At 40.6% G+C, this 7,251-nt stretch overlaps 1 long non-coding RNA gene across 1 annotated transcript; it reads right to left on the bottom strand.

Moving 5' to 3' along the window:
- Nucleotides 1-1,704: 1,704 nt before the first annotated feature.
- LOC130086120 (uncharacterized) lies at nt 1,705-3,384 on the bottom strand. The gene is made up of 3 exons (XR_008807203.1): nt 3,100-3,384; nt 2,635-2,935; nt 1,705-1,719 (listed from the first exon to the last, which is right to left on the bottom strand). It is a non-coding gene; the product is annotated as an uncharacterized LOC130086120 (long non-coding RNA).
- Between the last annotated feature and the right edge of the window lie 3,867 nt (nt 3,385-7,251).

Below are 7,251 nucleotides of genomic sequence, written 5' to 3'. Positions count from 1 at the left end.
CTAGCGCTGAGTTCATGTACATGTGTGAAGCCTTGACAACTCACTGGTTGCATGGCCACGACTTTCGTACATAACTAATAACTATTTGTAAAACATGAATGCTGCTGTAATAAATGCATCACCCAGGTAATTTTACCTTGCTTGATAACATGTCTACACAAGGTTTTGTTGAACTGGCAAGAGCTTCAAACTACTTAGCTACAAAACAGTTAAATAATTAACTGAAACTATCTTGAAAGCATAAACCTAAATGGATTGAAAAAATTGAAAAAAGTATAATTTCTTACCTTATGCCATATTCAAGGCAAATTCCATTATGTCATATTCGGATTCAAGCAAAAAATCTGTGACGTGACATGCAATCAACTTTTGTTATGTTCTTGTTTACAAATTGGTAAGGCTCATGACTTTTACTAGAAAGCGAATACATATGGTGCAAAAACTGCATATTTTTAGCTATTACTGTAAATTAGAATCCTGATAAATGACCTGCTATCTGTAAAGAGAATTATATATAGAGTACGTATGAATCCGACTACTGGCCTGCTGAAGAAGAAAATCCTTAATTGAGCCCTAAAAATTAACTGCAGCACTAAATAAATCTGTGCAAGAATAATTGGGGGAAAAGAAAAGGCATCTTCAGAAAAAAAATAAAAATAAAAATCACCATTCTCAAAAATATAAAAAAAGACTTTACCTATAGGTAGGGTTAAATATTTTTACATTTTCTGCCACATAACATAATTTTCTGTACAATCATGCATGTTCTGCCACTGCACCTGATCAATGACTTTTTTTTTAAACGGACTAAATTTTGTCTTCAAGTTACAGCCTACAGTATGCTCACAACAGACTATCACAGATCAATGCAGAATCATATAATCAATGCTAGAAAAAAAGAAGTCAAACATTTTTAAAAAAATATTTCCTATATGAAACGAATAAGATGAAATCTCAAACATGTTCTCTGAAACATGTCAACAAGATCACGCAACACACTATGCTTCCAAACATTTCACAAAAGTCTCATTTCATTCCTTTCCAGCAATGTAAATATGATGCTCAAATTGCTCAAAACATTAGTGTTCCCTTCTGTCAAATGCATCTGATAGGCATTGAAATTATTCACTTTGGACGGGGGAGAGTTGTGGAACCAAGTCTCATAAATGCTGAGACACATTCGAAAAACATTTGGTTTGAATTTGTCAGGCAAACATTTTAATCAAACCCTCTGAGTCTCTTTTGTGACAAGGTATGATTACTAATATAAGTCAAATTTGTATAATCATAAGCTGGAGTAAGCGGTTAACTGTGTCAGCCTACGCAATCCCACGCCATTGTAGCATCATCTAAACAGGGTGACCACCCTGGTCCAATACAAGAGAGCCCCGTTTCTGAGGGACGCATGGCATGCTCAACATTACTTACGATAAGAGTGTCACAAATCAAAACACACATATGCACATAAACACATATGCATGCATACACTGAAGAGTATAGTCAATAGAATGTGTGTTCCTTCTACCAAGAAAACTAGCACGTATTAAAATGCTTTTATGACAAAAATGAACCAGGTTACTGAATCGTGTTCAAGTTATGCACCCAAACATATCAATTCTGTTGTCATTTACTCTCCCTCATGTGGTATTTGTAAACCTGTATAACCTTCTTTCATCCATAGAACACAGAAGGCAGAATGACAGTCTCAGTCACCATTCACTTTCATTTGGAAAAAAGATGCAATGACAGTGAACAGTGACTGAAACTGTAAATCCCTAACATCTTTTGTGTTCCACAGTAGAGTTAAGTTTGGAGCAATGTGAGGATGAGAAGGATGACAGAATTTTACTTTGTGGATCAACTCTCTCTTTAAATAATCTACGTAATAATAAATTAATGTACGCCTATTTAGCGATCAAATAGGATACCTATATTGACACACACAAAAAAAAACGTTTGCACGTGCGAGTTTAATATCTTCGACCATATGAAAATAATCTTTTTGATAATGTTTTTTTTAAGGGTCGCATTGCTATCCGCGATACATTTAACACACTTCAAAACACCATAACCTCGGCTCTAGCAACGAGGAATTGCCTCAAAATGTGTCAAAATACGGCGACAAGACGATCTCGATGCAGTTTTGCGGTTGCATAAATTACGCCCACGTATTATTAGCCTACGCATTCAAATAGCCTATGACCATATATCGATGTCAGTTTGAGACATGTAAGGTAAGTTAAAGAAAAAAAAGTATCTGATTTTCAATGTATAGTATCTGGTTATGCAACAAAATAAATGAATAGGCTACATCCAAACAAAATGTATATTATATAGCCTATACAAATTTTGAATCTATTTAGAAAATTGAAATGACCTATATATTTTAAAACAGTCAAAGGTTTTCAAAAACTAACATTTTTGGCTCTATTATGCAGATTGACATTTGGCATAATTAGAAGTTACAGAAGCCGCAATAAGATACATTTATTTTGATGCTAAATATTTTATTGCTATTTTATGCGTGCATTCTTAATTATGCCCCGCCATGGCTGTTTTGACTTTAATCCATAAACCATATTAAGATTGCATTAAAAATAGCCGTAAAAGTCGATCAAATACGCTCGCAGGTACATACCATCTGGTGACATGGTGAAGCAGTGGAGTTTGGATGTGTGATGCGCGTGGAGTTTGAGATCTTCAGATCCGCAGCGCATCTGTATCGAGGCGGGATTCGAACTACTGCAGCCGTCAGAAGAGACGTGTTTCGGGCAGATGTCTGTTTTACTGCTGAACATGGAGAAAGTCAGCTCGGTGAAATCTGTCTGATGACTGACCCTGCCAAAGAGCGATGCAGGCTTCTGCATCTGGACCTCTGACTTCCAAGTGTGCATGTCAGTCCACGTACAATATAGTCCTTTATCGTTTCTTTTACCTGTGGGATTAAGTGTAACACAATGAACTTGAATTTAACAAACAAACTATTATAGCTCTCAAATGACTCTGAAGCAACATGATAAACATATAGCCAAAACAAAACTTTATAATACAATAAAACACCATGCAAAATTAAATGTTGTCGTAGATTTGAAAACATACCTATTTAAACCCTCCAAAGCAAGATAGAGAGGATATTTTGATTGAATGGTGACTCTCAACTTCTGCGTCAAACAGGCTGTTAAATGTGTTCTTACCGACCGCATCCTCTCTCCCGTTTCAGCTGCAATTTTATGAGTTTTCTATAACATCAATTCTGAAAACCAAAACATGCGTCTATGCTCCGATTGACAGCTCGAAGTGCCAATGAACATACACTGCTGAAAGGGGAGGGACCAATCGGGAACAAACTGGATGCTTGCGATGTGAATGGTGAAATTGATCTTGATCTGGTAATAGTTTGCATTTACACAACTAAAACAGACCTTTATAACTTATAACAAGCTATGGCATATATAAGATTCATCACCTCACAGGATCATTATAGACAACAACAATCAAGAATAAATAAGATCAATAATAAATATTTTATAATTACTTGTAGGACGATGTGTTAGTAACGAAAAAAAAAACCATAGCTTTTATTTTTATGGCTTTCTGTTTAAAGGATAAGACAAAAAGGCGAAATTAATAGAAAAAGTCTGTCATTAAATATGTCAACAGTGACATCTTATGGACATTTTTAGAAACTAACATTGGAGCTTCTTATATAGGCCCATATATATACCCAGGAATAGACTTTTGTCCTCTGTAGTGGACATTATATTTTTAGTGAATTTCTCTGACATGTCACAGTTATAAAGTCTGGATGTCCTGTAAAGAGCACATTCAGAGATGACTGACATTAGTTTAGTGATCAAATTTAGCACTCTTATTGAAATGTGATAATATTTAGTAATTATCATTTAAATCTGACTAATTTTCTAATTGTTTATCATAAATCAACATCTCAGGAAAATGTTTTGGAGTTTCTAATCAAAATGTGTCTTTCTGTTACAAAATAGGGCATTGATTTCAAACATGTCCAGTGTAGTGGACACCAGTTTATCAGGCATTTTGGGAGACACAACAAGTGAATAGGGAAATAATCAGTACATTAATATTCCTATGAAATATTAAATATTAAATATTATCAGGAAAAAGAAGAACACATTAATATGCAAATTGGATACAATGCATAGATGAACAGAATTTATAGAATTTATGGCCATTTTATCCACAAATTGCATAAAGTGAAATGGTTTATCAATTCATTCCATTATATATTTCATAACAAATCATCTTAATACAAAGTTTGGTTGAAAAAAATACTCAAACCTAAAAACTGATTGGTGAATGAAATAAATATCCTATTGTTTTTGCCTAGACATGTCATTTCATATCTTTTTATTTTTCAAACAATATATATATTTTTTTTTTTTCAAAAATGCTATTTTTATTATACAGAAAAAAATATATAAACTATGATACGAATACAATATAAGGTTTACATTTCCATGTGCATAGAGCTAAGTGAAGTTAAGAATTCCTATGTCTTCTTACTGATAACGATACTGATGCATCCTTTTAAAGGGGTGATGAACTGAGAAATCAAATTTTCCTTGAGCTTTTGACATCTAAGAGGTCAAAAATTATACGAATATCCTGTAAGTTAGAGAACTGAAAACGTCCTTGTTAGTCCAATAAAAGCTTTTATTGACACCAGGCTCAGCAAACGACTCGTTTTTCAAAGTGGGGAACTATGACGACAAAGAGGATTAAACACCACCCCCGCAGAAGCTAACGTACTCGGTTACTAACGTAACCTGGGTTCTCTCTAGAGAGGGAACGAGTATTGCGTAAGTTTAGCTTACGCTACGGGAAAGATAACATCTTCTCAAGATATTGAAGCCAAAAAATTATCCTTAATTTTGTATTCATTGTCAACGCAGTGCAGCAGCTAGCAGACCTAGAGCAGGCAGTCTTGCGTGCTCATTGGCTGCCCTGCGGGCATCTGCTGCAGCCTACCAGTGAGCCCCGCGTGACGTCACGCCCAATGAAGGGCGCCCGTGCCTTCATAGCGTCATAGCCCGCCAGAATGGGCGTGGCTTAGCGTATAAAAGAAGAGGCTGTAGGCTGAATTCCCTGGTTTTCGTCGACTGAAGCGAAGTCGCTCGTGGTGCGAGCACGGCCGGTTACGCAATACTCGTTCCCTCTCTAGAGAGAACCGAGGTTACGTCAGTAACCGAGTACGTTCTCTTCCGAGAGGTTCTCTCGTATTGCGTAAGTTTAGCTTATGCTACGGGAACTTTTTGTCAACACCGTGCGCGCCAAGCAACCACCCATGAGTCGCCGAGGTTTCTCAGGGAACCCAATAAGTGGAAAAATAAGGTGGCCAGCCACGCGGGCCATCACTCATACATAAGCACACATAGGGAATACAGAGCAGAGCACTGGTCTGTGTAAGCATATAGCACATCCCTACTAGTGCAGCTCAACCAGGAGAGCTGAGTCACGTGAGAGTGGTCTGAGCATGATATATCTGGGCAGAACGGACAACTCGCTTAGACTGACAGAAGTTTAGCCTGCAGGGCGGGAACTTCTAGGTTATAGAACCTGACAAAGGTAGACGGGGAGCTCCAGCCCGCCGCTACACATATGTCGTGGATAGAAATCCCGCTGGACCACGCCGACGATGAGGCCATGCCTCTAGTGGAATGAGCCCTGATGCCCAGAGGGTATTATAGACCTTTTGATGCGTAAGCGGCCGCTATAGCGTCCACTATCCATCTAGACAGAGTCTGTTTCGAAGCAGCGAGACCATTGGCGCGCCCACCAAACGAAACAAACAGCTGCTCCGTGCGCCTGAAAGAGGCGGAGCGCGTAGTGTAAAACCTCAGCGCCCTGACCGGGCAAAGGAGATTCACGTCTGTCTCACTGTCTGACGCTGGCAGAGCCGACAGTGAAATGACTTGCACTCTGAAAAGGAGTGCCCATCACTTTTGGAACATAGCCATGTCTAGGTTTGAGGATGACTTTCGAGTCATTCGGCCCGAACTCAAGACACGTCGCGCTGATTGACAGCGCGTGCAGGTCCCCCACACGTTTGACTGATGACAGCGCGGTCAGAATAATTTTTTTTAGTGATAGGTATTTTAACTCCACGGAGTCTAGTTGCTCAAATGGGAAGGCTTTCAGGGCCTCGAGGACCAAGGAAAGATCCCACATAGGAACCGACGGGGGCGCGGCAGATTCATCCTTCTAGCTCCCCTAAGGAAGCGGATGACCAGCTCATGTCTTCCCAGTGACTGGCCGTGCGTCGATTCTGCGAACGCCGCCACGGCCACCACATAAACTTTGAGCGTGGATGGGGACCTTCTTTTATCCATCAGCTCTTGTAGGAAAGTGAGCAGATGCGCAAACTCGCACGTCCGCGGGTCCAGAACTCTGTCGGTGCACCACTTGGAGAACACTGACCATTTAGACGCATAGAGCCTTCTCGTGGAAGGAGCTCTAGACTGCGTGATTGTGTTCATCACTCTTTCTGGCAGGGCAACGATTACCTGTTGATCAACCATTCGTGCAGAGACCAGCGCTCTTGATGGGGATGGCAGATCGAGCCGCGAGCCTGAGAGAGGAGATCTGCCCTCACCGGAATAGGCCACGGAGCTGCATGTGACAGCCGTGCTAGTTCCGGGAACCAATTCTGATTCTCCCAGTGCGGAGCTATGAAAAGCACAGAGTGGTGCGTTTCCCTGATTCTCTTGATCACCTGTGGTAACAGGAAGACTGGAGGGAAAGCATACAGTGGGAGGCTGGGCCAGACCTGGGCCAGCGCGTCCTCGTTCTTCGAAAAGAACATCGGGCAATGAGCGTTGTCTTTTGACGCAAATAGGTCGACTTCTGCTCTGCCGAATAGGTGCCACAGTTTCTGGACTGTTTGGGGGTGCAGGGACCGTCCCCTGGGGGACAGTTTGTCTGGGCCGTCGTTCAAATGGCCAGGCACATGCGCCGCCCTCAGCGAGCGCAGGTGCATCTGGGACCAAATAAGGATGCGTTCCGTCAGATTGCAGAGGTTTCTGGATCTGACACCGCCCTGATGGTTTACATAGGAAACCACAGACATGTTGTCAGAGCGGACGAGAACATGTTGGTCCTGTATGAACGGGAGGAAGCGCTTCAGCGCGTTCTCGACTGCTATCATTTCCAGACAGTTTATGTGAAAACACTTCTCTTGCTCTGACCACTGGCCAAAGGCCGGTCTGCCTTCGAACA

This window comes from Rhinichthys klamathensis, unplaced genomic scaffold (genome assembly GCF_029890125.1).
Source record: "Rhinichthys klamathensis goyatoka isolate OS25496 unplaced genomic scaffold, OSU_Roscu_1.1 h1tg000094l_1, whole genome shotgun sequence".
Classification (NCBI taxonomy): Eukaryota; Metazoa; Chordata; class Actinopteri; order Cypriniformes; family Leuciscidae; genus Rhinichthys; species Rhinichthys klamathensis.
The sequence above is the reverse complement of the archived record's forward strand: the minus strand, read 5'-3'. Positions and strand labels throughout refer to the sequence as shown.